The sequence below is a fragment of the Lissotriton helveticus genome, chromosome 5_1 (assembly GCF_964261635.1).
Source record: "Lissotriton helveticus chromosome 5_1, aLisHel1.1, whole genome shotgun sequence".
NCBI classification, from domain to species: Eukaryota; Metazoa; Chordata; class Amphibia; order Caudata; family Salamandridae; genus Lissotriton; species Lissotriton helveticus.
In genome coordinates this window covers 106,654,934-106,682,660 of record NC_136065.1, presented here as the reverse complement: position 1 = coordinate 106,682,660, position 27,727 = coordinate 106,654,934, and positions in this window count along the sequence as shown.

Genomic DNA, 27,727 nt, shown 5'->3' with positions numbered 1-27,727 from the left:
AGGCTGTTGGGAAGATTAAGCGAGTTATTGCCCAGAGTCACATGGTGCTGGGCTAAGCTGCCGCCGGCGATCGAACCGTGAACCTCGTGGTCCGGAGTCAGGAGCCCTAGCCGCTGCGCCACACCTCTTACCGTGCCGTGACCTTCCTCAATCATGTCCTTTTTTACTTCCTGTTCTCCTTCTGCCCCCTCTTCTTTATGCCCGTACTGCCCTGGCATCCATATTGCCTTGGTAAATCAACATATGCAGCATAGATACCAACAGTGCTTCCCCATCCACCAGGTGGCCTGCCTAGTAAATAGTTGGTGCCCAGGAGCCCATCCAGCGCACCCCCTTCATATTTAAACGTGGGAGGGGAGCATGCTGCCCCATCCCCAGACCTCTGGACATAGCAGGGGCTGGCCCTAGGGGGGTGTGGTCTCCAAGGCCATTAAAGGCTCCTGTAGGGGGGCCACGCCGGGCCCTGTGGCCAACCCCCTGAACTAAATAAAACACAGAAATTCACCAATTATAGTTAGCAGAGCTAACTTTACCTTGCTCCCCTGCCATGCACTACTTATGATCTCACATATTACATAACTCATGACATGTTCTATGACATCATTTATGACATTACTGATGGCATCTCAAATTACATCATTGATGACATCACTGATAATACAGTAACTCGCTCATGTCTGACAGATTCAGCCAATCATGGTTTGCATTATTCCAATCCACCCGTTGTTTCTGTACCCGGAATTATCCGTTGGAAATGTATCCAGTAAAAGTGCATGAGTGGCTATGGGTAGAGGCACACCCGAGCCACCATCTGACCTCCATCAACACCACTGGGACAGCTCCCTCCACCGAAGCCTACCATACACCCAACAATCTACTGAACGCCATACCCCGCAACCCACATTGAAACTTGGGGTGGGCAATAAACTCCGCTCCACCGGCTAGTTTTGTCTACTCCGTGTTACGCTTGTAACACAGAGTTCCGGCAAAAGTCCACCAACCGCCGCATGGTAGAGTTTTTTCTTGTGTTTATTAAATTGGCAAGTGCGAGCAAGAATTGGCATTCCAAAGTACAAATTTTCGGGCACGAGGACACACCTGCCGAGATTTTCTCAACGCAGACGGAAGCGGGCAGTCGTGGTGAGAAAACTGCTGCTCAAGTAGAAAATCTTCTCGAGTGGCAGCAAAGAAGCCGTGCCCTCTGACGAGCCACGCTATAAATCAAAGCAACACGCTGATTTAGCCCGGTCGCGGTACTCCGCAGTTTTCATGTAACTCCGCAGAATTCGGTGGATGAAACTCCGCCTGTTCCACCCACCCCTAATTGAACCCCTCTCTCTCATTTGCTCCCACTAAATCAAGTCATAAATGGGAGTGGATAAGTCTCCAGAATCAGGGACAACAAAGTGGAAACTGGCCCGATACTTCCAGGTAAGCAGTGCTTAGTCCCTGTTTCGGGGCCTCATCTCATAGTTGCAGGGGGTAGGGCTGCAATTGCCATCTGAAAATGCTGATTCCAGCCCTGGCAATTTTGGCACCTCTGTACCATGTGGTCCGTTGGCTAGACTGCCGACTTTGGTGCTGGAAACCAAGGTTCGAGCCTCGGGGTTGCCTCTCCCCGTGCCTACCCAAAAAAAAACAAAAAAAAACAATGAATGTGTCCTTGTGTAACGTAACCGGTGCTCATGTAAAGCGCTCCAATACCTTCGGGTCGAGTTTGCGCTATATAAAATCTGCAACAAAACAAAACTCGTAATCAGGCCCATAGTGGGGGAGAGTGAAACTACAAGCCCCAACATTTACAGTGAAGTAGGATATGTATGCAAAGGCAGATCAAGTTGTTGCACATGACATGGGTCTCCTTGGTAGCTACCTCATGTCAATAGGATGGCAAACAGACAGTGCCCATGTCATCATGGATACTGTTTCCAATTCTCAGCTTTCAACCTTCAAATCACCAGTGCCAGGTGAGTCTAGAGCAATGGACACAATATAAGTGAATACTATAACAGGCAAAATGAATCATGTCATCCCATGAAACACTAGGCCTGGAAGCCATCTTAGTGTGGGCATGAAGTGAGGTGGTCTCGCTGCCTGTCAATCAAGAGAGCAGCCTATCATACTTGACCTACGTCGACGTCACTGATGCTATGAGAGGGAGTTCTGCTGGAGAACGCCCACGAAACGCGCCCTAGAGCGATGCAGCCGCTCAGGGAAATTGTCTCATCTTTGGCACTATACATTTTTCGATGACATGGCCATTATTTGCTGTTTTAACAAAGATTCCCCGCTACATTACGAAAGACACATAAATCAATTTTAAATAGGCTTGTACATGTTAGACTGTGGCAGAACATTGGCACAGGCTTGGTTCCCATATAGTTTATTTTTTCTGTAGTTTGCTGTCTCCGCTCCATCTAATTTGTTTATAACACAGTAATGCTGTAATTCTCGGTCATATTGTTAAATGCAAAAGCTTTGTTTGGATAAAACACAAATCCCAGTCATTAGCTGCCAGAGAGCAACAAAAGGAGATTTATTAAAAGCGAAGAATAATATGTTACAGGAAGGGCGGGCTGGAAAGAAGTGGGTGGTATGAAATTAAATGAGTCCCACTGTGGGAAATGAAGGAATCTTTACTGGGCCATGGGAAGGGTTTTCCGTCATTGCTGTGCCACAGGGCACATGGTGAGACCCGGTGCTGTAGGGAGCAGTATCTGGGCACAGCCCCAGGAGCTACAGCCAGCAAACTCAAGCTGGGATCAGGCTTAAATCTGGTTCCAGATTAATTTACGCTTTGTAGCTGGTTTGCACCAGAAAAGTGATGCAAACAGTGCAAAGTGTTGAGGTAGGATTTACTTTCCAACCAAATCACGATTTGCGTTGGAAGGTTGCCTAAAGTAACACGCAGTAGCGCAATGTGACAATTTGTGTCAGGAGAGCATTCCCATGCAAACACCCATGTTGTTTGATGCAAATCCCTACCTACTAACATTGGTACACAGGGATTGGAACAAAAAATGATGCCCCTCGAGACAGGCCTAACAGTAGATCAACTGCACTGAACACCCCACACACAGAAAGTGGGAAAACTATTAAAGTATTTATTTATTTATTTATTTATTTATAAAGTTTTATATAGCGCGAACTTGATCCCGAAGGATATCAGAGCGCTTTACAATTAGAGGGAAAGGAAGGTAACAGATCATACAAATACTCAGTTAACTAATCAATAACTAATATAGACTTTCACGTAGCTAGTAACCAACTGGAGAAGCAGTTTACACAACAACTGACAAAGAGATACAGATATTCACACAGTTTAGTCACTATCCAATATATTTAGTGAGATACTATAAGTTAGTCAAGTAAACAGTCAATTACACTGTTACTAAATCCTCCATCCAGATATTTATATTTATATATATCCACTTATTCTTCAATGCAAATTGCTATATATATATAATACATATTTAAATAACGAAGCAAACCACATAGTTTTGTAATGGAAGGGTCCCCTTCCAGTACACAATCTATGCTTGACAGAAAGCACTATGGTTCATGGGTGTGTGTGTTCTCCAGCATAGAGGGAGAAAGAGGGAAAACAGAGCCTCATCTTATCTCACCCTTTGACAGAACGCAGAACAGAAACTTTGTTAGCGGCACTCATGACCGGCCTGGAACCCAAAAGCAGCCTTGCTACCTTCACGCGCTCATAGCTCTCTTCTACTTTGTCTCTCCTTTCTCTTGTCTCTCCTTTCTCTCTCTGTCCTGAAGCAACCCCCGTGTGTTCTCTAATGGGGGAAGCTGAAGAAAGTGGCAGCAGTGCCACCTGCAAAGTCTCCAGGCCCAGTGGAAACAATGCAAAAAGAACAATTGATGGACAGATTGCTGAACATACGCCCCAATGCAGAGATCTGGGCCTAAATCATTCTTTTTTTGATTCTGACGCTTTTATTCCAGTTTAAACTCAGTCATATGCAAATCAGTCTTGACCCTGCGCCCAATGGGAACAGTCCAGCCCGAACTGCCAGGCCAGGTCCTCCCTGGACTGGAAACAAGCATCTTTGGACCGGTTTGGGGGTATCACACCTCATCAGCCAGGCTAGCCTGGCTCCAGTGGCATGGAGAGTACTGTATTCTTGTTTATTTCGATATATTTACATATCATAAAAGCATTACAATACAACAGTAATAAAAATACATAAAAATCTAAGAATACACATTATATAAAATCTACAAATACAATAAAAGCCATATATTAAACTATTTGCCTATTCTTGTTTCCGGTCCAGGGTGATCCAGGCTTGGCAGTTCGAGATGGACTGTTCCCATGAAGAGCAGGGTCAAGACTGATTTTCATATGGCTGGGTCCACACTGGGGTGGCGTAGTGGGCAAAAGATCAATGGATTTAACCCAGATCTCTTGACTAGGGAGGAATGTTTGATTCATTCAGCATTCCATCCATCATTTGTTGCCACAGCCCGGTGGCAACAATGGGGCATCTGGACCTGGCTGCAGGTAGTAAATCTTCCTCTGAGTCTTGAGCAGTACTCTTTTATAGGATGCTATAAGGGTGCATGCTCAACCTCATATTAGCTGAAAAGTGCTATTCGTCTGCTACACACCTTCCAACGCAACCAGATCCTCCCTTAACTGTCAACTCCAAGGATATGTATTATGTTGTTGATTGTTCTTTTCCCCAGATTTACCTTATTTATCTACATCATTTACTATATTAGCACCTCATCTTCCATTACTACATCAATTTTGGCTATACCGACAGGGACGCCATATCCTTGGCATCGATGAGTGAGAGGGTAGGAAACAGCGCACACTAAGAGATCCTTCTGGGATGACGGGTCTGCATAATAACCTGTCCTGAGTCTTTATTTCACCCAAAGCCTACACTCCCTATACGCCACCGTGCACTATGAGTAGGAGCCAGTGTGCAGCGTTGCCTGAATGCGCATCACTTATGCTGGCTTTGGGCGGAGCTGAGGATACCTCGGTGTCGGACCATTCCAAAGCTCACCAGCCTGATGCAGAGGACCACCCCATGACAGGTGAAGTAACTGAAGTAAAATGTTCAGGCTTCTGGAGAAAGGCCTCACAAGAAAGGTATTGCTAGCCTCCTTATTTGGAAAGGACACCCTTGTGATTTATAATTGCCTGAAACAGGAAATATGCTCCACCAGCTGCTGAGAACATTTGTGAGGAGGTGTGTCCATACCTATGGTATTGAACAGTGAAGATCAGTTATCATCACATGTGACAAACAATTCTTGTTAACAATATGACCCTGGACTTATGTGTTGGACCACCACCATTTTGCAGTTAGGTAACTACAAATATAGGGGAAGCAGGGATCTATGCTGCACTCTACTTCCAGTATCAAATAGTATCTCTACTAATTTCCAACTTTGATAAATTGATGGAGGCAAAACAATTAGGGAGACCTCGCTCTCCGGTCAGATTATAGTTCTGCTATGTAAATAAACAGTATTAATTCTCAGAAGCTCTAGTACATTTGGGTTTGACTGATGCAGTCATTTGTAAAGACGAGTTTATCCAAGTCTCCAATAAAGCACCTATACACCATCAAGCAACCTTCACAACCCTCCGTCTTAAGTAATCCTTATTTAGAGTATAGGCATTACATAGTTCTATATATTTACTAAAAAGTGTTTAAATTCAAACCAACTTAGAAATAAAGGGCTGTTTAAATATGTTTGCCGCTAAAAGATGGCGCTCACTTTTGGATATTCAACATTTCACTAAATTACTGTAGAGTTTTCAATACTAATATATAATGAGCTATCATTCTGCCACGATGGGCCAATTAATTAACAATACAGATTTTTCTAGTAAAATATCTTATTTGCTAGATAAACACCATCTTTCCTTCTCGAACAATGACTTCTGCAATAGTTGTTGTGTCCTCTTTCTATGATTAAAACCACTATATATTCTGATCAATACGGTGCAACCAGGAGATGCCAAAACCACAAGGGAAATTACTTCCAGACCAGATACAATCCTGGACCAGAAACAATCATAATTAGCCATAACAGTTATTTTGTCTCACAATTGAGGTTCTCATTTTTGTTATTCCATCTTCCTTATCAATTTCTTTTTTTTTTTTATACAGAAGATGTAAAATACAGTAAACAAGATGTCACTTTGGACTAATTGTGAGGTTGGCAAAGCATCCAGTGAACTATTTGCTTTTTAATGAAACAAGCTAGATCAACCACTAAAGACAGAGTTATCCTCTGGTTCTTCTATCTGATTCTATAGATTGATCAACATACACTTTATGTTATTAAACATTGTAAGCTCCCAAGTCTAATACCATCTACTTTCACTTAACATGTAGTTTGTGTCTTCATCTTTGACCTTCTAGGAAATGGCGACGGTTCACTTTATGATATGGTATCATTACACTTCCACAATATCATTCCCTCTCTCTTTCTCTCGAATCTTCCATTTTTTATATAGCTCTATAAAAGAACATGACGGAGGCGGCCACTTGGAAAACTAAATAAGTATTTTTATAGTGCTTCATTGCACCTAGTTTGAGACTGTGCAACCCACACACCTTGTATAACCAAAATAGGTTCACACACCTTCCCTTCCTGCTAAAAGTAGGTGGAAATGACCTGGAATCTGGGAAAACATTTGGAATTAGGCTCAGAAATATCAGCTCCTGCATATTTTCCTCAATTCTGAGGCTAAACACTCATGATGCCCAGTAACGTGGAAGGCAAGGTGTAGAAATCAACATACCAGCATAAATTGATGGGTGGCATGGGATGGGGTCAGGTTACTTTAATAAAGCTGACCCTTCAAAAACCGATATTACTTCTGCAGTGATTTTATTTACTTCTATACCCTGTTCATTGCCACAGAAAGGTAATTAAGTGGAAACAGAATCACAAAATCTTCATGGCAAAGTAGGTAAAGGCAAAATGATATTGTTCTACTTACAATGCAGAACATTGTTCCAAAAATGTCCTGTTTCAAGAACGAGTGCCTTCCTGAGAAAGATTTTAAATGTGAGTTTTCAGAGGGCCAGAGGCTTTGCTGACAGGCAAACTCATGATTGACTTTTTGGATTGGGGAAGTTCAACATCAAAGATTGGGGTAATCCACTGAAGTCTTGGCTCCTTGAAGCCTATTCACAAAAGTAAATATAAACATGAGTAAATCTACACTCACAAATGTATTATTGCTATATGAAGTAAGTGAACTACTTTTGGCTATTCACCATTTCCGTGTGTAAATGTACTCATGAGTGTAGACTTACAGGTTTCCACCCCCTGAAACAAGGGCTGGAGCCAAATTTACAAGTGTAAAGTTAATTCCTCTAAAGTTTCACACGTTGGCAGAGATCTCCACCACCACAGTGGAGATATCTCTATGGAAAAGAATGGGGAAAATAATTAGACTTTATTAATTTTGAAAGATATCATTTATTTATTTTATTGTAAAATATAAATGTAAACTACATTAAAAGAATTACTTTTACCCTAGATCTAATAATATAAAATGCTAGAGCACATTACATGTTTAAACAAAATGTTTACTTAATAAAAATATATTTTAAATATCTATATTTATTTGAAAAATATACATTGTCAAGCTAAATAAATCAAAAACACCCAATCTACAATTTTAAAAAAAATATTTAGTGAATTGAAAAATAGTGTGGGAAATTGAAAAACAGTGTGGGAAATGCAAGGCATGTAGGACCAGTGGAAATCTTAACAAATCCATCCACGCACAGGGTAGTGAGTGCATTATTCACAAAAGCCTTAAATGCACATTGGATTGCTGTGTATATGTATTAACAGGTCCTTGCTCATTGAGATATGTTGACAGCACCAACTTCCTGGTCCCCAAAAGTGTCATAGAACATCTTAGGGCTATACGACGGGAGGACCCCACTTAACCTGGGGCACAACACTTTAAAGACAAATATCAGTCTACGGCAGTGGTCTTAAAATTGCCATGACCCTCCGTAAAACAAATGAATAATCACCCCCAGAATCATTTCCCAATTAGCCTCTTAAATTGCCAGTCTTTAAAAATATCATAAACATTTTTAAATATTGCAGTTAAGTTCTGTTATCCCTTTTAAAATGCAATCAAATACACCTACTCCCAGCCAGGCAATAAATGACAGTAGATGTTGACGATGGCCCAATACAGAGTGGCTCAATGTCCCTTATTTAAAACAAAGCACTATTATTGGCCTTATCCTTCTCTTGGCTGGAGGCTTTTGTCCGCCCCCCTCTCCCCTCCGGATCAATTAAGGCCCGCAGGGGGACCTGCTCCTCAGTTTGTAGACCTATGGTCCAAGGAGAGGAGGCAACAAGATCAAAAAACTTGGAGAGCAGATATATTATTACATTGGGGGAGGGGGGCAACAAGACAGGTGGACTCAATATGGAGTAAGAATTGGCTACACACATTGGGTAACTGGAAAGTTCTGTACACTGTTACCTTATACATCAGCCTACAGGTAGGATATTGTTATCAATTGTCAGAACTGTCCCACAACTTTGATTTACTTAAATCTCATTACTGTTCATTTGACTGTCATTTGCACACTATTTATTTGATTCATATATGATTTTGTAAGATGAATTATGCAAAAATTCTATGGCATATGACACGAGTGGCCCATTAGGGCATGATGTTACCTATGTTTTTTGTGAGGTTAGATTTTATTAACTTGGGTATGGAAGGACATATGTGCCCTTCAGACGACTGTTGGGATTGAATTTCAACAATCATAGTGGGTGATTAATACAGTAATTGCCACTGTTTGAAATCTACATGTATGTCTATCTGACCCCCCACTTTGATTATTATGTATGCTACATTTTTGTTTCATTATCGCTTTTCTAAGATGAACCATGCAAAGGTTGTATGAAACATGCGAAAATTGGCCCAATAGGCCAAGATGTTAATGCATTTGGGGAAATTAATTTATTACCTTGTCTATGGCGGGGTATATATGCCCTTGATACGATTATTGGGATATCATTTCAGCCATCATATTGGGTGGCCTATGCATGACAATTATCAATATTGTGAAAGGCGCTTTTTTAATCTACATATATGTATATCCAACCTCCCCATTTTGTATAATGTATTGCAAACTTTACAAGAAGGTGACTAATCCTACAATTTTGTGTATATGCATGATTTGTATTGTATCTACATATTAAGTATTTTGTTTGGGTTTTAACGTTTTGCACCATATTTACTCTTTTGTTGGGACCGACATTCACCTAATATGGCCATCGAACACCAGTACTATTTTAATGTTGACTAGTAGAGCCATCATGGCTTTCATTACAATGGTATGCTATGTTGGTAAAAGTATTCTTATTGAGGATTGTCCTTTTATTTTGTTTTAGTTTCAGCATTTGCACATATAGCACTTGTATCCACTTCTTTGAGAAAGACACCTGTGTGCTGAAACGCGTAACAACAAATAAACTCTTTTGACTATCTCACCCTGGAGTACGGGCTGTTCTTCTAGACTTTGGTAGTGTGTTTTTGCATTGTGAACAGAGTGGCGTCCATCTGCCCTGCACCGCTGCCCTTCTCTGGTGCAAATGCATAGAAAATGTGAAAGTCCAACTAATTTAATTATTTTGTTCTTATTTCTAGTAGGGTGTTATATTGGCATATTAAGTCCCTTCCTCCATTATTTTCAGTGTAAATGTGTTGCAGTGTCTGATTGGCATTGTGTGGTTATAGAACTCAAACGCTGGACCTGATTGTATTTACTGCTGTTTTGTCACCTTTTGGCCAGTAATAACTTTTTAGAAGTGTCGTTTGTGAATAGGAATGGTCTTTCTCTTTTATGGGGGTGTTTGAATCAGCATGCCCCTCTCTAAATTCCTCCTCACCTCACCCTGAACCGCTCCTCATCCCTGCCCAAATCACTCCCAACTAGTTAGATATTCCCCTTTTTCCCACCACCTCCATAGTCCCTCCTACATTTACTTCTGAGCAGTAAACTTGCCTATGCCAACATATGACCAGAGAAAATATAGGAGAGGTGGAAGTTTTCACCCATAGGTTTGTGAATTGCATTTTGTTGTAAGTAAACAGTACTACTGTAGTATTACTTTACTTACAATAAAATGTGAGTTTGTGCTTTCAAATTACAGTTGTTTTTAACTGACTGTTCTAAGCGGTAAGTGAACAATTTCCATTGCTCGGATCAGACCTCATGGCGTCCTTGCTACGCCAGTATGCATACCACCTGTGCATTATGGGTTATTTGTGTAGAACAAGCAGCCACAGTAAGGCATATTTGTCAGTTCCATAAGGTCCATATACAGGAAGCCTCAGCCCGCCTCTCAAGGTTCGATGTCGTCAGATTGTTTCTGTGCACACAAAATCTGCTGCACTTCTCCCAAAGAGCCAGTGGCATAAGTAATGTTTTAAAGGTGGTCAGATATTTATGATTCTCTTGCAGTGTCCAGTATCTTCATATCTTGAGAGGCATTGGCCTCACAGTTGTTTTGACCCTCTTTTGAAAGGTGAGTGGGGTAATCTTTCTCCTGTCACACTATACCTCTTAGCATAATGAGTAAAGGAGAGAGAGCTGCTTGCCTAAGCTGGACAGCGTGTAATCCTACACTTTTGGCAAGCAAAACAAGTCAATTGCACTGCATGATGTTGCGCCACACATCGGTGAACACATGGCATGGTGGTTCATACTGCTTAGCTGACCTCCAGATATTACAAAAGTGGTTCTAAAATTAGTAGGACAAAACTCTAGGTGAGGAATCAAGACCGGGGCAGTGAACATCAGGTTTGGCCTCCAGAGCTGGACACAATACACCCGAGGTGTCCTCTAGCACAGGACACGATACACCCAAGGTGTCCTCTAGCACAGGACAAAATACACCTGAGGTGTCCTCCAGCAAAGGACACAATACACCTGAGGTGTCCTCCAGCACAGGACAAAATACACCCGAGGTGTCCTCTAGTATGGGATACAATACACCCAAGGTGTCCTCTAGCACCGGACACAATACACCGAGGTGTCCTCCAGCACAGGATACAATACACCCGAGGTGTCCTCCAGCACAGGATACAATACACCCGAGGTGTCCTCTAGCACAGGATACAATACACCCGAGGTGTCCTCTAGCACGGGACACAATACTCTCGAGGTGTCCTCTAGCACAGGATACAATACACCCGAGGTGTCCTCCAGCACAGGGTACAATACACCCGAGGTGTCCTCCAGCACAGGATACAATACACCCGAGGTGTCCTCCAGCACAGGATACAATACACCCGAGGTGTCCTCTAGCACAGGATACAATACACCCGAGGTGTCCTCCAGCACAGGATACAATACACCCGAGGTGTCCTCCAGCACAGGATACAATACACCCGAGGTGTCCTCCAGCACAGGATAAAATACACCCGAGGTGTCCTCTAGCACAGGACACAATACTCTCGAGGTGTCCTCCAGCACAGGATACAATACACCCGAGGTGTCCTCCAGCACAGGATACAATACACCCGAGGTGTCCTCTAGCACGGGACACAATACTCTCGAGGTGTCCTCCAGCACAGGATACAATACACCCGAGGTGTCCTCCAGCACAGGATATAATACACCCGAGGTGTCCTCTAGCACAGGATACAATACACCCGAGGTGTCCTCTAGCACGGGACACAATACTCTCGAGGTGTCCTCCAGCACAGGATACAATACACCCGAGGTGTCCTCCAGCACAGGATACAATACACCCGAGGTGTCCTCTAGCACGGGACACAATACTCTCGAGGTGTCCTCCAGCACAGGATACAATACACCCGAGGTGTCCTCCAGCACAGGATACAATACACCCGAGGTGTCCTCTAGCACAGGATACAATACACCCGAGGTGTCCTCTAGCACAGGACACCATACACCCAAGGTGTCCTCCAGCACAGGATACAATACACCCGAGGTGTCCTCCAGCACAGGATACAATACACCAGAGGTGTCCTCTAGCACGGGACACAATACTCTCGAGGTGTCCTCCAGCACAGGATACAATACACCCGAGGTGTCCTCCAGCACAGGATACAATACACCCGAGGTGTCCTCTAGCACAGGACACGATACACCCAAGGTGTCCTCTAGCACGGGACACAATACACCCGAGGTGTCCTCTAGCACTGGACACAATACACCCGAGGTGTCCTCTAGCACAGGACACAATACTCCCGAGGTGTCCTCTACCACAGGACACAATACACCTGAGGTGTCCTCTAGCACAGGACAAAATACACCAGACGTGTCCTCTAGCACGGGACACAATACACCAGAGGTGTCCTCTAGCACGGGACACAATACTCCCGAGGTGTCCTCCAGCACAGGATACAATACACCCGAGGTGTCCTCTAGCACAGGACACGATACACCCAAGGTGTCCTCTAGCACGGTACACAATACACCAGAGGTGTCCTCTAGCACGGGACACAATACACCAGAGGTGTCCTCTAGCACGGGACACAATACACCAGAGGTGTCCTCTAGCACAGGACAAAATACACCCGAGGTGTCCTCCAGCACATGACACAATACACCCGAGGTGTCCTGTAGTATGGGATACAATACACCCAAGGTGTCCTCTAGCACAGGACAATATACACCCGAGGTGTCCTCTAGCAAAGGACACAATACACTCGAGGTGTCCTCTAGCAGAGGACACAATACACCCGAGGTGTCCTCTAGCACAGGACAAAATACACCCGAGGTGTCCTCCAGCACAGGACACAATACACCCGAGGTGTCCTCTAGTATGGGATACAATACACCCAAGGTGTCCTCTAGCACAGGACAATATACACCCGAGGTGTCCTATAGCACAGGACACAATACACCCGAGGTGTCCTCTAGCATGGGATACATTACATCCGAGGTGTCCTCTAGCATGGGATGCAATATACCCGAGGTGTCCTCTAGCACAGGACACAATACACCGAGGTGTCCTCTAGCACAGGACACAATACACCCGAGGTGTCCTCCAGCACAGGACACAATACACCGAGGTGTCCTCTAGCACAGGACACAATACACCGAGGTGTCCTCTAGCACAGGACACAATACACCCGAGGTGTCCTCTAGCACTGGACACAATACACCCGAGTTGTCCTCTAGCACGGGACACAATACACCCGAGGTGTCCTCTAGCACTGGACACAATACACCCGAGTTGTCCTCTAGCACGGGACACAATACACCCGAGTTGTCCTCTAGCACAGGACACAATACACCCGAGGTGTCCTCTAGCACTGGACACAATACACCCGAGTTGTCCTCTAGCACAGGACAAAATACACCTGAGGTGTCCTCAAGCATAGGACACAATACACCGGAGGTGTCCTCTAGCACAGGACACAATACACCCGAGGTGTCCTCTAGCACAGGACACAATACACCCGAGGTGTCTTCTAGCACAAGACACAATATACCTGAGGTGTCCTCTAGCACAGGACACAATACACCCGAGGTGTCCTCTAGCACTGGACACAATACACCCGAGGTGTCCTCTAGCACAGGACACAATACACCCGAGGTGTCTTCTAGCACAGGACACAATACACCCGAGGTGTCTTCTAGCACAGGACACAATACACCCGAGGTGTCCTCTAGTACGGGACACAATACACCCGAGGCGTCCTCTAGCACTGGACACAATACACCCGAGGTGTCCTCTAGCACTGGACACAATACACCTGAGGTGTCCTCTAGCACTGGACACAATACACCCGAGGTGTCCTCTAGCACTGGACACAATACACCTGAGGTGTCCTCTAGCACTGGACACAATACACCCGAGGTGTCCTCTACCACAGGACACAATACACCTGAGGTGTCCTCTAGCACAGGACAAAATACACCAGAGGTGTCCTCTAGCACTGGACACAATACACCTGAGGTGTCCTCTAGCACTGGACACAATACACCCGAGGTGTCCTCTAGCACTGGACACAATACACCCGAGGTGTCCTCTAGCACAGGACACAATACTCCCGAGGTGTCCTCTACCACAGGACACAATACACCTGAGGTGTCCTCTAGCACAGGACAAAATACACCAGAGGTGTCCTCTAGCACGGGACACAATACACCAGAGGTGTCCTCTAGCACGGGACACAATACTCCCGAGGTGTCCTCCAGCACAGGATACAATACACCCGAGGTGTCCTCTAGCACAGGACACGATACACCCAAGGTGTCCTCTAGCACGGTACACAATACACCAGAGGTGTCCTCTAGCACGGGACACAATACACCAGAGGTGTCCTCTAGCACGGGACACAATACACCAGAGGTGTCCTCTAGCACAGGACAAAATACACCCGAGGTGTCCTCCAGCACATGACACAATACACCTGAGGTGTCCTGTAGTATGGGATACAATACACCCAAGGTGTCCTCTAGCACAGGACAATATACACCCGAGGTGTCCTCTAGCAAAGGACACAATACACTCGAGGTGTCCTCTAGCAGAGGACACAATACACCCGAGGTGTCCTCTAGCACAGGACAAAATACACCCGAGGTGTCCTCCAGCACAGGACACAATACACCCGAGGTGTCCTCTAGTATGGGATACAATACACCCAAGGTGTCCTCTAGCACAGGACAATATACACCCGAGGTGTCCTCTAGCACAGGACACAATACACCCGAGGTGTCCTCTAGCATGGGATACATTACATCCGAGGTGTCCTCTAGCATGGGATGCAATATACCCGAGGTGTCCTCTAGCACAGGACACAATACACCGAGGTGTCCTCTAGCACAGGACACAATACACCCGAGGTGTCCTCCAGCACAGGACACAATACACCGAGGTGTCCTCTAGCACAGGACACAATACACCGAGGTGTCCTCTAGCACAGGACACAATACACCCGAGGTGTCCTCTAGCACTGGACACAATACACCCGAGTTGTCCTCTAGCACGGGACACAATACACCCGAGGTGTCCTCTAGCACTGGACACAATACACCCGAGTTGTCCTCTAGCACGGGACACAATACACCCGAGTTGTCCTCTAGCACAGGACACAATACACCCGAGGTGTCCCCTAGCACTGGACACAATACACCCGAGTTGTCCTCTAGCACAGGACAAAATACACCTGAGGTGTCCTCAAGCATAGGACACAATACACCGGAGGTGTCCTCTAGCACAGGACACAATACACCCGAGGTGTCCTCTAGCACAGGACACAATACACCCGAGGTGTCTTCTAGCACAAGACACAATATACCTGAGGTGTCCTCTAGCACAGGACACAATACACCCGAGGTGTCCTCTAGCACTGGACACAATACACCCGAGGTGTCCTCTAGCACAGGACACAATACACCCGAGGTGTCTTCTAGCACAGGACACAATACACCCGAGGTGTCTTCTAGCACAGGACACAATACACCCGAGGTGTCCTCTAGTACGGGACACAATACACCAGAGGTGTCCTCTAGCACAGGACAAAATACACCCGAGGTGTCCTCCAGCACATGACACAATACACCTGAGGTGTCCTGTAGTATGGGATACAATACACCCAAGGTGTCCTCTAGCACAGGACAATATACACCCGAGGTGTCCTCTAGCAAAGGACACAATACACTCGAGGTGTCCTCTAGCAGAGGACACAATACACCCGAGGTGTCCTCTAGCACAGGACAAAATACACCCGAGGTGTCCTCCAGCACAGGACACAATACACCCGAGGTGTCCTCTAGTATGGGATACATTACATCCGAGGTGTCCTCTAGCATGGGATGCAATATACCCGAGGTGTCCTCTAGCACAGGACACAATACACCGAGGTGTCCTCTAGCACAGGACACAATACACCCGAGGTGTCCTCCAGCACAGGACACAATACACCGAGGTGTCCTCTAGCACAGGACACAATACACCCGAGGTGTCCTCTAGCACTGGACACAATACACCCGAGTTGTCCTCTAGCACGGGACACAATACACCCGAGGTGTCCTCTAGCACTGGACACAATACACCCGAGTTGTCCTCTAGCACGGGACACAATACACCCGAGTTGTCCTCTAGCACAGGACACAATACACCCGAGGTGTCCCCTAGCACTGGACACAATACACCCGAGTTGTCCTCTAGCACAGGACAAAATACACCTGAGGTGTCCTCAAGCATAGGACACAATACACCGGAGGTGTCCTCTAGCACAGGACACAATACACCCGAGGTGTCCTCTAGCACAGGACACAATACACCCGAGGTGTCTTCTAGCACAAGACACAATATACCTGAGGTGTGCTCTAGTACAGGACACAATACACCCGAGGTGTCCTCTAGCACTGGACACAATACACCCGAGGTGTCCTCTAGCACAGGACACAATACACCCGAGGTGTCTTCTAGCACAGGACACAATACACCCGAGGTGTCTTCTAGCACAGGACACAATACACCCGAGGTGTCCTCTAGTACGGGACACAATACACCCGAGGTGTCCTCTAGCACTGGACACAATACACCTGAGGTGTCCTCTAGCACTGGACACAATACACCCGAGGTGTCCTCTAGCACTGGACACAATACACCTGAGGTGTCCTCTAGCACTGGACACAATACACCCGAGGTGTCCTCTAGCACAGGACACAATATACCTGAAGTGCGCCTTGTACCAGATACTACTCGTTGCCAGAGGCGGCCTCTAGAACTGAACACAACACTTCAGATCAGGCTTCCTGAACTGTACACTGCACCACAACAATGGTCCTTAGCACTGGACACAACAGTCCAGATGTGAGCTTCAGTACTTAATAGAACACACCAGAGGTGGCATTTATGTTGGGACACCGCATGTCACAGGACGGCTCTAGAAACGGTAGCACTGCTCCAGGCAACTGAGCCCAGGGCTCCGGATGGGGCAGCCAGCCCTTGATGCCACAACACAGACATGCTCACAGGGCATTGGCACACAACTCCAGATGTGGACTTCAAAACAGGCCACATGGCTTAGAGGTGGCCTCTCAATGCAATACTAATACTTCAGGTGAGGTACTGAAAACTAGGCACAAAGTCCCTGGCGAGCCACTTATCTGGCCACAGTAGGTCAGATGAGGCATTCCAGCAGCCTGCACGTTTTACACCTGGAGCACAACCATTTCTCTCTCCACATTTCTCTTGCTTTCCCAACAGTGGCTCGTACAATGTATGCACTTTGAGCTCATCTAACATGAGTGTTCAAGCTTGCTTTAGGAAAAGGCATGTGTGCATTGCTGCACCTTGTTCTGGGACTGGTCTGGGTGTGCTAAGGACGCTTTCACAGCCCCCCTCCCACCGCCCCATGCTGTATCTATGCTGGGTGCATTACTGAAGTTTGGTCAAATCTTCTCCCTGTACAAAAAACCATAACTGCATTCTTTGTCAATGCTTGTTGGGAAGCTGGCAACATTTCAGCTTCTCTGCATTCCATAAAGTGCACACACTCTGCCAAGGAGGCCGGCGTTAAAGCATGTGTTATGAATTCCAGATTTGCATGTCAGATCCATACATTACAGAAAAATTGCTGGAAAATAGCACCAACGTACAACCTATAATATCCAGGGCAGAGCATAAACAGGATTCCAGAAAGGGCTTAAAGTGATTGAGAACAGAAACAAGGATGAGACAGGGGCCTGGGAGAAAGAGAGTCCAGGTGGAGCCAGTTAGGGTCTGGTTTATCCTTCGTGCAATAATCACCTTCCCACCATTCACCATTTATCAAATGCACCAGCATCAGACTTACCTACTATCAGCATTGGGTACTACGATAATATCTCACCCCACAGTCCACAGAAGATTCCCAGGCCCTAAGAAGAAACCCTGGACAGCCCAATACTGAAAGATGTTTGGGCTTTTGTAAAATTCTACACCTAGCTTGTGTTAAAATCTTTTTATGCAGTTATAATTTTGTGCATGAACAATGTGCATGATGAATTTTCACACTCGATTACACATGTGCACACTGATAAAGAACTGATAGTTTTAGAACTTTTTCCCCATGTTGTGTAAAAGTTTGTGTTTTTTAACCCCTGCTAACTAGACGACAATTTGGGTCTAGACTCATAGGGCCCGATTCACAGAACTAACTTAAGACAAAATCCTAAACTTACTGCCATTTTGGTATTCACAGAAGGCACTTACTCATTTAGGTATTCACAGAAGTTAGGAGTCCTAACTTTAGGACTCCTAAATGCCTTCTGTGAATACCGAAAGTCTTAAAGTTAGGATTTTTCTCAGTTTAGGAATCCTAAAGTTAGGAGTCCTAACTTTACTACTCCTAAACGGAGAAAAATCCTAACCTTAAGACTTTCGGTATTCACAGAAGGCATTTAGGAGTCCTAAAGTTAGGACTCCTAACTTCTGTGAATACCGAAATGAGTAAGCGCCTTCTGTGAATACCAAAATGAGTAAGCACCTTCTGTGAATACCGAAATGAGTCAGTGCCTTCTGTGAATACCAAAATGGTAGCAAGTTTAGGATTTTGTCTTAAGTTAGTTCTGTGAATCGGGCCCAATGATTTTCACAATGGATAGCAGCCATGTCATCCTCTTGCACATCCCACTACCTGTCTTTTCTTCATCACGTAGTCAATTAGATTATTATCTGTTTATTTCCATTTCATTGTTCATGCTGTTTTCGATTGACTATCCCCAGCTTAGGCACAAAACTGCACCTTTTTCTTCAAGGTTTTTTCGCAGGATCACTGTGCCCTATTTATTTATATTAACGCTCAGGGGGCGATTACGATGTTGTTCGGTCAGTTGGGATCCGACTGACATCTTTACATGCAGTCCGACTGCAGTCGGAGGCAGGGGGTGGAGAGTAATCCCCTACATAGGGCGGCGCCTTCTCAGGATAAGAATGCACGTTTCAGGCAACCTTTCAATGGCGGTCTGACTGCCATTGAAAAGCTGTCAGAAACGATCTTTGGGGGCCCCTAGCAGGGCCCCGTCCCTCCCCTTATTGGCCTGAGGGGCATCTGTGTTGCCCCCCCAAACATCGATACCCCATGTGCCAGGCGCCACGTGGTGCCTGGCTCACAGTGCATGGAAGTTTGTAAACATCCATTTTCCTGATGCTGCTTGTGCAGTTGCCCTTTTCCGCCCGCTGCACAAGCCGCATTAGGAAAATGGATGTTTCACGACCGCCTCGTTGACGGTTGCATCCAAATTCATCGGATGGAACTGCCGACTACTAGTCAGTCAGTTTCCATTCCGACACGATGCAGGCCGGACGCTCATCTGACCAACATGAGGCCCACAGTTGTTATGTTATATATTGATTTGTAACGCGCTCTGTTAGTCGAGACTGTCCTGGCGCGGTGAGGAAGCGGTGTCAGAGTGATCGAGAAGACAGCTATTCGGAATGTGAAAAAAGGTGGGTTTTTAACAGTTTTTTAAAATTGATCAAATTGGGGGAGTTTCTTAGAACATCCGGAAGAGCGTTCCACATCTGAGCTCCCCGTACCGTCAGAGATTGCCCCCCCAGGCGAACTCTCTTAAATCTGGGGACCACCACCTGCCTTCGAGAGGCAGATCGCAGCTGACGGGTTGGCTGGTAAAAGGCAAATCTTTTTGCGAGATAGGATGGACAAGGTCCATGCAGGGCTTTGTAAACGAGTACCAGAGCCTTAAAACGCACTCTTTGGGCAACTGGAAGCCAATGAAGCTCCCTCAGTTGCTTGCGAACGCTGAGCCTCCTTGGAATGTTAAAAAGGAGTCTCACTGTCGCATTCTGGACTACCTGTAACTTTCTAATCAGAAAGTCAGGCGCCCCGATGTAAAGGGAATTTGCATAGTCCAGGCGGGAGAGCTCGAGTGCTCTGGCTACCGTTTCTTTGGCCGCTTGAGGGAGGAGGGGAAAGAATCTTCGAAGGGTGGTCAGGAAGCCAAAACAGGTCACGGCCACTCTAGAAATCTGGTCACGGAAACATAGATCGGCACCTAACCAGACTCCTAGATTCTTAGCTATCCCACCTTCTCCCTTGGGGCAAGGTAATCCGCAGGGCCAAATGGAAGCCCTAAAGTCAGTTGGGAACTGGCCGTAAAGTAGGATTTCCGATTTGTCCTCATTGCACTTGAGGCTGGCTCTTGCCAGCCAGGCAAATACAGAGGACAAATATTGACGGACTCCTAATGTGCAGATGTTATCCTTGTTCCAGGTAAAGAGGTGTTGGGTGTCATCGGCGTATGCCATTATCTTCGCACCCAAGTTCTCTGCCAGCAGAATCAACGGGGTTAAATAAACATTAAATAAGAGGGGACTCAAGGTTGACCCCTGCGGTACTCCAGTCCCTACCCTGCGGTTAGAGGAGTGGAAGGGGGGTAGCCAGATTTGTTGAGACCTGTCTGAGAGGAAAGACCGGATCCACCCAAGGACTGAGCCCGAGATGCCAATATCCTCCAGCCTAGACAGAAGCTGGAGGTGGGGCACCGTATCGAACGCGGCAGAGAGGTCCAATAAAATCAGAGCCGCTCTGCCGCCTCCGTCCAAGCACTCCCTAATGGCCTCTGTCACCTCTACCAGCGCAGTCTCGGTGCTGAAGGAGGTACGGAAGCCCGACTGGGCCGGATGAAGTGCCCCCGAGGATTCCACAAACCTCTCCAGCTGCCGAAATGCGGCCTTCTCGCATACTTTGGCAAGGGCCGAGAGAAGGGATATGGGCCGGTAGTTAGATGTAATCAGCGGATCTGCTGTAGGTTTTTTTATCAGAGGGAGGAGTTTAGCTTGTTTCCACTGGGAGGGAACCATTCCTAAAACTAATGACTCGTTTACCAGAGCAGTAACCATAGGGGTAATTACCTCGGCCACTCCACTCAAAACCCTTGCCGGGCATGGATCTGCTGGGGACCCCGATTTCAGGGCTTTTAATATAGCCAACACGTCCGTCTCCTCAACATAAGCAAATTTAGACAACTCGGTTTTAACCTCTGATTCTTGAAATAGTGAAGGCCAGGGTATTCGATCATGTAGGAGTTGATCGGCTTGCAGGGGAGGTGGCTGGTCAGAGGGTTTGAGACTATCTTGGATTTTTTGTATTTTATCAATAAAATAAGTGGATAGTTGCTCACACCAATCTGTGGAGATCGGGGCTGACATCTCCTCTGCCACCGGGGCTGTGAAACTCTTAACAATGGAGAACATTTCGCGACTATTATTCCTAGCTTTGAGAATTATGGCCGCGTAAAATTCCCCCTTGGCCGTCTTAATCGCCGCATAATAATTTTGTTGTGCTACTCGGAGCTCTGATTTTGCAATGGGGCAATAGTCCCTTCTCCATACTCGCTCTCTCTCCTTACATCCTAATTTTAAAATCTTTAATTGGTCAGTATACCAGGGGGATGTGGGGATGGCCGTACGGTTCTTTTTCTCTTTACACTCTGGTAGTGATCTAATTGTAGAGTCTATCCAGGATGAAAAGCTATCGACAGCGTCATTCAAGTTTTGGGCTTTCAATGGGGCGGGGTGCTTGAGGGCCTCCGCCAAATCAGGGATATTAATTCTTTTTGGGTAATCCTCCAACTGGGTGTTAGACGGCACACGAGTTTTGTTAATGTCCCATGAAAAATGGACTGGAAAGTGGTCTGACCAAGTGACAGGGAGGGGTGGGTCAATTAAAATATTAAAGTTAGAGTACACCAAATCCAAACAATGATCCCCAACATGAGTGGCAGAGCGCACCTGTTGCACCAACTGGCCAAGATTGCAGATCTCCTCCAGGTCCTTTACTCCAGGAGCTAGGCTCTTATCCATGTGTAAATTAAAATCTCCCAGCATTAAAAAACTTGGGAATCTAAGCGCCCTCTGGATAACAACCTCCTCCAGGGATTTGATAAAGGTGCCCAAAGGACCAGGTGGGCGGTAAATCAGCAGTCCCCCTAAGGTAAATTGAGGGGACAGGGCCAGGGAGAACTCCAAAACGTCCCCATCCTCGATCCCACCCGTACATTCTTTCATCAATGACCACTTGATATTTGATATTTGATATTTATTAGTTTTTGTAAAGCGCATCTATCGCTCTGGAAGGAGCATCTTGGCGCTGAGCAGACAGAAGAAACCAACTTGGCGTGAACAGGAATCAGATGGCTGCGAGGACCAAAGAGTCGGGCTGAGAGAATATCCATGTCTTCAGGAGTTTCCTGAAAAGGCTTTCTGAGGGGGCGTGCCTGAGGTTGAAGGGGAGGCCATTCCATGCCTTTGCTGCCAGGAGTGAGAATGTTTTTCCACCCTTCGTTTTGAGCTTAAACCTGGGTATGGTGACCAGGTTGGCTCCTGATGACCTAAGGGGACGTAATGGAATATAATGTGGGAAGCGCTTAATGAGATAGGAGGGGCCTGTGTTCTTGGTAGCTTTAAAAACAGTGACAAGAAGTTTAAAAAGTATTCTTTTAGGGAGGGGCAGCCAATGGAGAGTGTTGAGGGCTGCGGAGGCAGAAGACCTTCTAGGGAGTTTAAGGACGAGCCTGGCCGCTGCGTGCTGTACGCTCTGTAGCTTCTTGAGGGTAGACTTCTTTATGCCTGCCAGGAGACCGTTGCAATAGTCTAGCCTGGATAGGATCAGGGCAACGGCAACTGATTTCCTGGCAGAGATAGGGAGAAAGTCGAAGAATTTCTTTAGTTGTCTAATAAGGTTAAAACAGCACCCTGCAGTGATGCGCACATGATCGTCAAAACTGAGGGAAGAGTCGAATTGGACGCCCAGATTGCGGGCCGAGGAAACTGCGCTGGGAGGAGCTTCCGAATGTTGAGGCCACCAATCTTTTGGAGAAAAACGGGTGTCTTTGCCTAAGGGTATAATTTCGGTTTTGGCGCTATTGCACTTAAGATGGTTGTTGTTGAGCCAAGCAAATACTTGGGAGAGGCAATTCTGGAATCTAAGAGCGGCATCGGGTGTTTTTTTATCCAAGGTGACGACAAGTTGGGTGTCGTCAGCATAAGATGTTACTAGGATGCCATGGGATTCAATCAGGGCAAGCAGTGGGGCCATGTAGATATTTAAAAAAAAGGGGACTGAGAATGGACCCCTGGGGCACCCCTGATATAATGGTTCTTTCGCCGGAGAGAAAGGGGCCAAGTGAGACGGTTTGGGACCTTTGGGAAAGGAATGACGTTATCCATTTTAGTGCAGTACCTGTCACACCGATCTCACGCATTCTGTGAATGAGGATGTCATGGGAGATGGTATCAAATGCGGCAGTTAAGTCGAGCAGGATGAGTACAGCGTGTTTCCCCTCATCCTGCAAGAACTTGATGGTGTCGGATAGCTCGATCAAAGCAGTTTCAGTGGAGTGGCCGGGGTGGAAACCAGATTGCTGTGGGTGGAGGATGTGGTTATTTTCCACAAAGGCTTTTAACTCCTCTTGTACTATTTGCTCAGTAATTTTGCCTAGTGCCGGGAGTAGGGAGATTGGGCGCATGTTGGAAAGGTCTGTCGGGGATTTGTTTTGTTTTTTCATTAGCGGCTTCACGATGGCCTTCTTCCATTCTGCGGGGACGGTGCCTGAGCTGAGGGATTGGTTAACAATGGAATTATATATCACAGCTAGACCTCCTCCCCTGCCTATGTTCCGGTCCAATCTAGTGATCTTGAACCCTCTGGGAACAGCCAGTACCACCACTGGTGCGCAGCTTTCATTCAGCCACGTCTCCGTGATGAAAAGGATATCAAGACCTTTGTCAATGATAAGTTCGTGCACTTCATCTGAATGCTTTGGTAAGGAGCGGGCATTAATAAGAGCTGCTTGGATAAGAGACCCACCCGCTCTGATGGCCTGGGAGGTGGAGGAGGGGTCAGAAAAATTAAATCGGAAATGACATCCAGGACAAATTCGTGATTTGGAGTCTAGGACGTTCCAGGGAGCGCCCTTACATGAGGGGTGACAGTTGAGGGCCCTCAAATCATCAGAGTTGAACGTGATAGGCGAGACAGTCTCATATGATGCAGATCTTGCAGGGTGCCTGGCCCTGTGCGCTGCCGGAGCGCGGACGGGCGCAGACGGGCTTACCTTAGGCGCACCTTCGGCGCGCCATCGTCGCGCCCGCTGCACCCGTCCGCTGCGCTCCCGGAAGCACATCGCTTCTTATGGCCTGTCACACCCAAGCACTGGACCGCTAACTCCGGCCAGGCTCGTGGAACACCCCACCCCAAGATGGCGGCTCGCCCTCCCCTCTCACGGCACTGGGGCCGGCTGGAATGAATCGAGGGAGGACGCTAGGGGAGCGGGGAAGCGGCGAAGACTCCTGCACAACAAAAATGTTAGAATATAGTGCACAACAGAGCAAAGTGACAGTCAATGTATAAAATGATAAAATTCTGCAATTGTTTTAAAAACGGCATCTAATAGCAGTAAAGTAAAGTAAAGTCCACATTTGTAAAGCGCACAATCACCCGTAAGGGTCTCTAGGCGCTGGGGGCCGTCGGGAAGATTAAGCGAGCTATTGCCCAGAGTCACATGGTGCTGGGCTAACCTGCCGCCGGAGCCGGGGATCGAACCGTGATCCCCAGATTCCAGCGCCAGTCACCCTGGCCGCGGCGCCACACCTCTCCCACAATAGCGAAGTGCTCGTCTCGCTCTAGCACAAGGGACCTCAAGCAAGCTCCAGGCGCTGCCACCAGCCTAAAGCTTACCCCGAGCCCCTGCTCCGCTTGCCTTCTTATGGCCTGTCACACCCAAGCACTGGACCGTTGTTTATGTATCTAGATTGTTCTAGCGTCTCCTGATGACAATAACATAGAGGGGGCAGAATATTTTTTTTAGTAGTGGGATAGTGCTTAGCTGCTAATGCAATGTGATGTTTTATGAGACTGTGCACTAATTTGTTAATGAAATCATACAGTTGATCTCACCACAGTGATTCTACAGTCTTGTTAGTTTCAAACCCAAAAATAATATATGAAACCTCCGATTTTCGATATGAACTGAAAGGATTTCCTGTTCTGCCAGGGATGCTGTTAGTTTTACTCATGATTTTGCTGACAACTTGAGACTTAGATTAATTTTCACTTTACCTTCTTCTAGATTGCTTATTTGCTGAGAGCCTTTATGGCATTGACTTTGTAGCTCCTTACTTTTGAGTTTTGTAGTAAAACCCTTTAACTATTCAGCTGATCTAGAACTCACTGACTGAGTAGGCCCTTTTGTCTTATTGACTGTAAGTTTGTAATTTTTGATGTGTGATGAGGTGCTTTAGCTCATGAAACTGAGGTTTAACACCATCTCCAATTCATCAAAATTGTTAGGCGTCCTAATGAGGTAAATTTTGGGGTGTCTAAATTACAGGTCCCCCATGCCCATAAATTGTGGTAGCAGAGGATTGTTTCAAGTTAAGAGCACCCTCTTTCTGCTTCAGACATATCCCTTTCTGTTCAGCCCTTAGAGTTAGTTGGCTTTCCTGTGTGGATTTTCCTGGTGGGTTTTGCTGAGGTCATGACTTGATGTCATGAATGATTCTGGTTGTAAGTATGAATAGGATGGAATGAATCTGGTAATCAAGAGTGCTTGGGTGTGATATTGAGGCATTGGGTCTTGTGTTGCAAGATAATTTGTTATGCTGTGTGTGAGGCTTTTGATTATGCAGTTTTGATTGTGGGTTCAATTGGTGATTTGATTACTGTGATTTTGATGTACTATTCTTATTTGTGATTAGGGCTTCCGGTTTTATGGTATTTATTTTTTAAATACTTCCATCTGTATTCATCCATATTTATTTTTGGCCATACTTATTTTGTGTTTAGCGTATAAATGAAGGTGTAAAACTGTACATTTCCATATTTATTTAACTGATAGACGCGCACTCATACTTTTATGTCTGTTGTGTTTTAGCTATTCAAGCTGCCAAATAATACAGAACAAAAAAAAGGATGACTTTCCATTGCCATTATTTAAAGAAATGTCCTCCTGTTTTTTAATTTCCCATGCTATCTATCTACTCAGCTGTTCTCCTATAATTCATAAAAAGACAGCACTGAGAGTCGCTTAAGAGCAGCACAATTTTCTGTAGTTATCCACTTTAAAAAATAAATGCAGACAGAAAGACATTGTTTTCCGTCTGCATTTAGCAGTAAAAATCTGTAAAACCGGAAAACAGTGAACCTTAATTATAATAAATTACTTACCACCCTATTCCCCTATAAACACACAACCCGGTCCTAAACTAAATTAACACATTTAATATATTTATCAATTAATATAAATTAATTACCAGTTAAAAATTAATAAACAATAAATGAATTATCAATACCAAAAAAAAGCATTATTCATTTATTATAATTAATTTACTTCCCACCCTATTACTCTATAATCCCACAACCCGCTACGGAACTAAAATGCAAAATGTAATTAAAAATAATTAGAACTTTCTAAAAAATTATGATTTAATTTACTATAATTAAATTACTTCCCACCCTATTCCCCTATAAACCCACATACCGCGATGGTACTAAAACGCAAAATGTACTTTAAAAGAAAAATTACCAACTTCTAAACATTTAATACATATATTTAAAAAAAAAATACAAAACATAACAAAACATGGAACACATACATATAAAATAAATACTAAAATACATAACACTAACATAAACATCGATATTATTAACATCAATATTTTTGCTATCAATATTACTAACTTTAATAGTTTCAAAAATGATATTTCTTACCTTCAGGTCAATATTCTGGTAACCGATATTCTTGATGTTGATATTCTGTCCCTACGATATTTAAAACTCGATATTTATGAAGGGCGAAATAAAAAACTCGATATTATGTCTGTGCACTATAGGTTACAATATGTTTGCTATGAGTCCCGCAAGGATCATACAGGTCAAACCTAAAAATCTGTCTTGAAGAGGAGACGCAGAAACAGACTTCATAAATTTGCACTAGTCAAAGTCAATTGCCACACTCATAATAAATTCCTCTCAGAATTGGTTGCTCACAAATCAGAAATTCACCATGTATAACACAAATGTTCTAACATTAACTTTCACGCATTACAGAGAATTTGTGTCGAACGCAGTGGCTGCTCCCCAGCGATGGCGGAGCTCCGCCCCACTGGCTGAAATTACATCTTTTGAGAAGAGGCACAATAAATGTTTTCCTCTGAGTATAGTAGAGTGAACAATACAACATTATATGTAAGTTAGATTGGATAGAAATTCAATTGCATGGGCATGGACCTAGCTCATTCGAAGAGTAGCGTTTTTCGGAGTGGCCTAGCATTAGCGGAAGTTAGTTAAGATGACATTTTGTAAGCACAAAATGAGACTGCTGATTCTGATTTGTGGACAAATAGGGATGCAGGCCTACATAGGAGGGAATTAGACTATAGGAGATGACTGCCATTTTGTTCTTACTGATCTTCTTAACGCAGCCTGATCTAGAAAAACCTGCCCTGGCTTTATCTTACTGCATGAAAGACAAGAATATGGTGAGGAACAAAGAGATCAGAGAGCCCTATTTCCTCCAGTGTGAGTTTTGATATAAGAAATCCTAGGTATGTCAATGGCAGAATGTCACTTTAAACAGTCCTCCAAAACATGGTGATTCAGCAGTGCAGATTCCCTGATCCACATTGAGTGCCAGAGCAACAGCAGGGTTAGCCTGAGGTTATCCATAATGAAGGGGACTCCTAGCGGTGA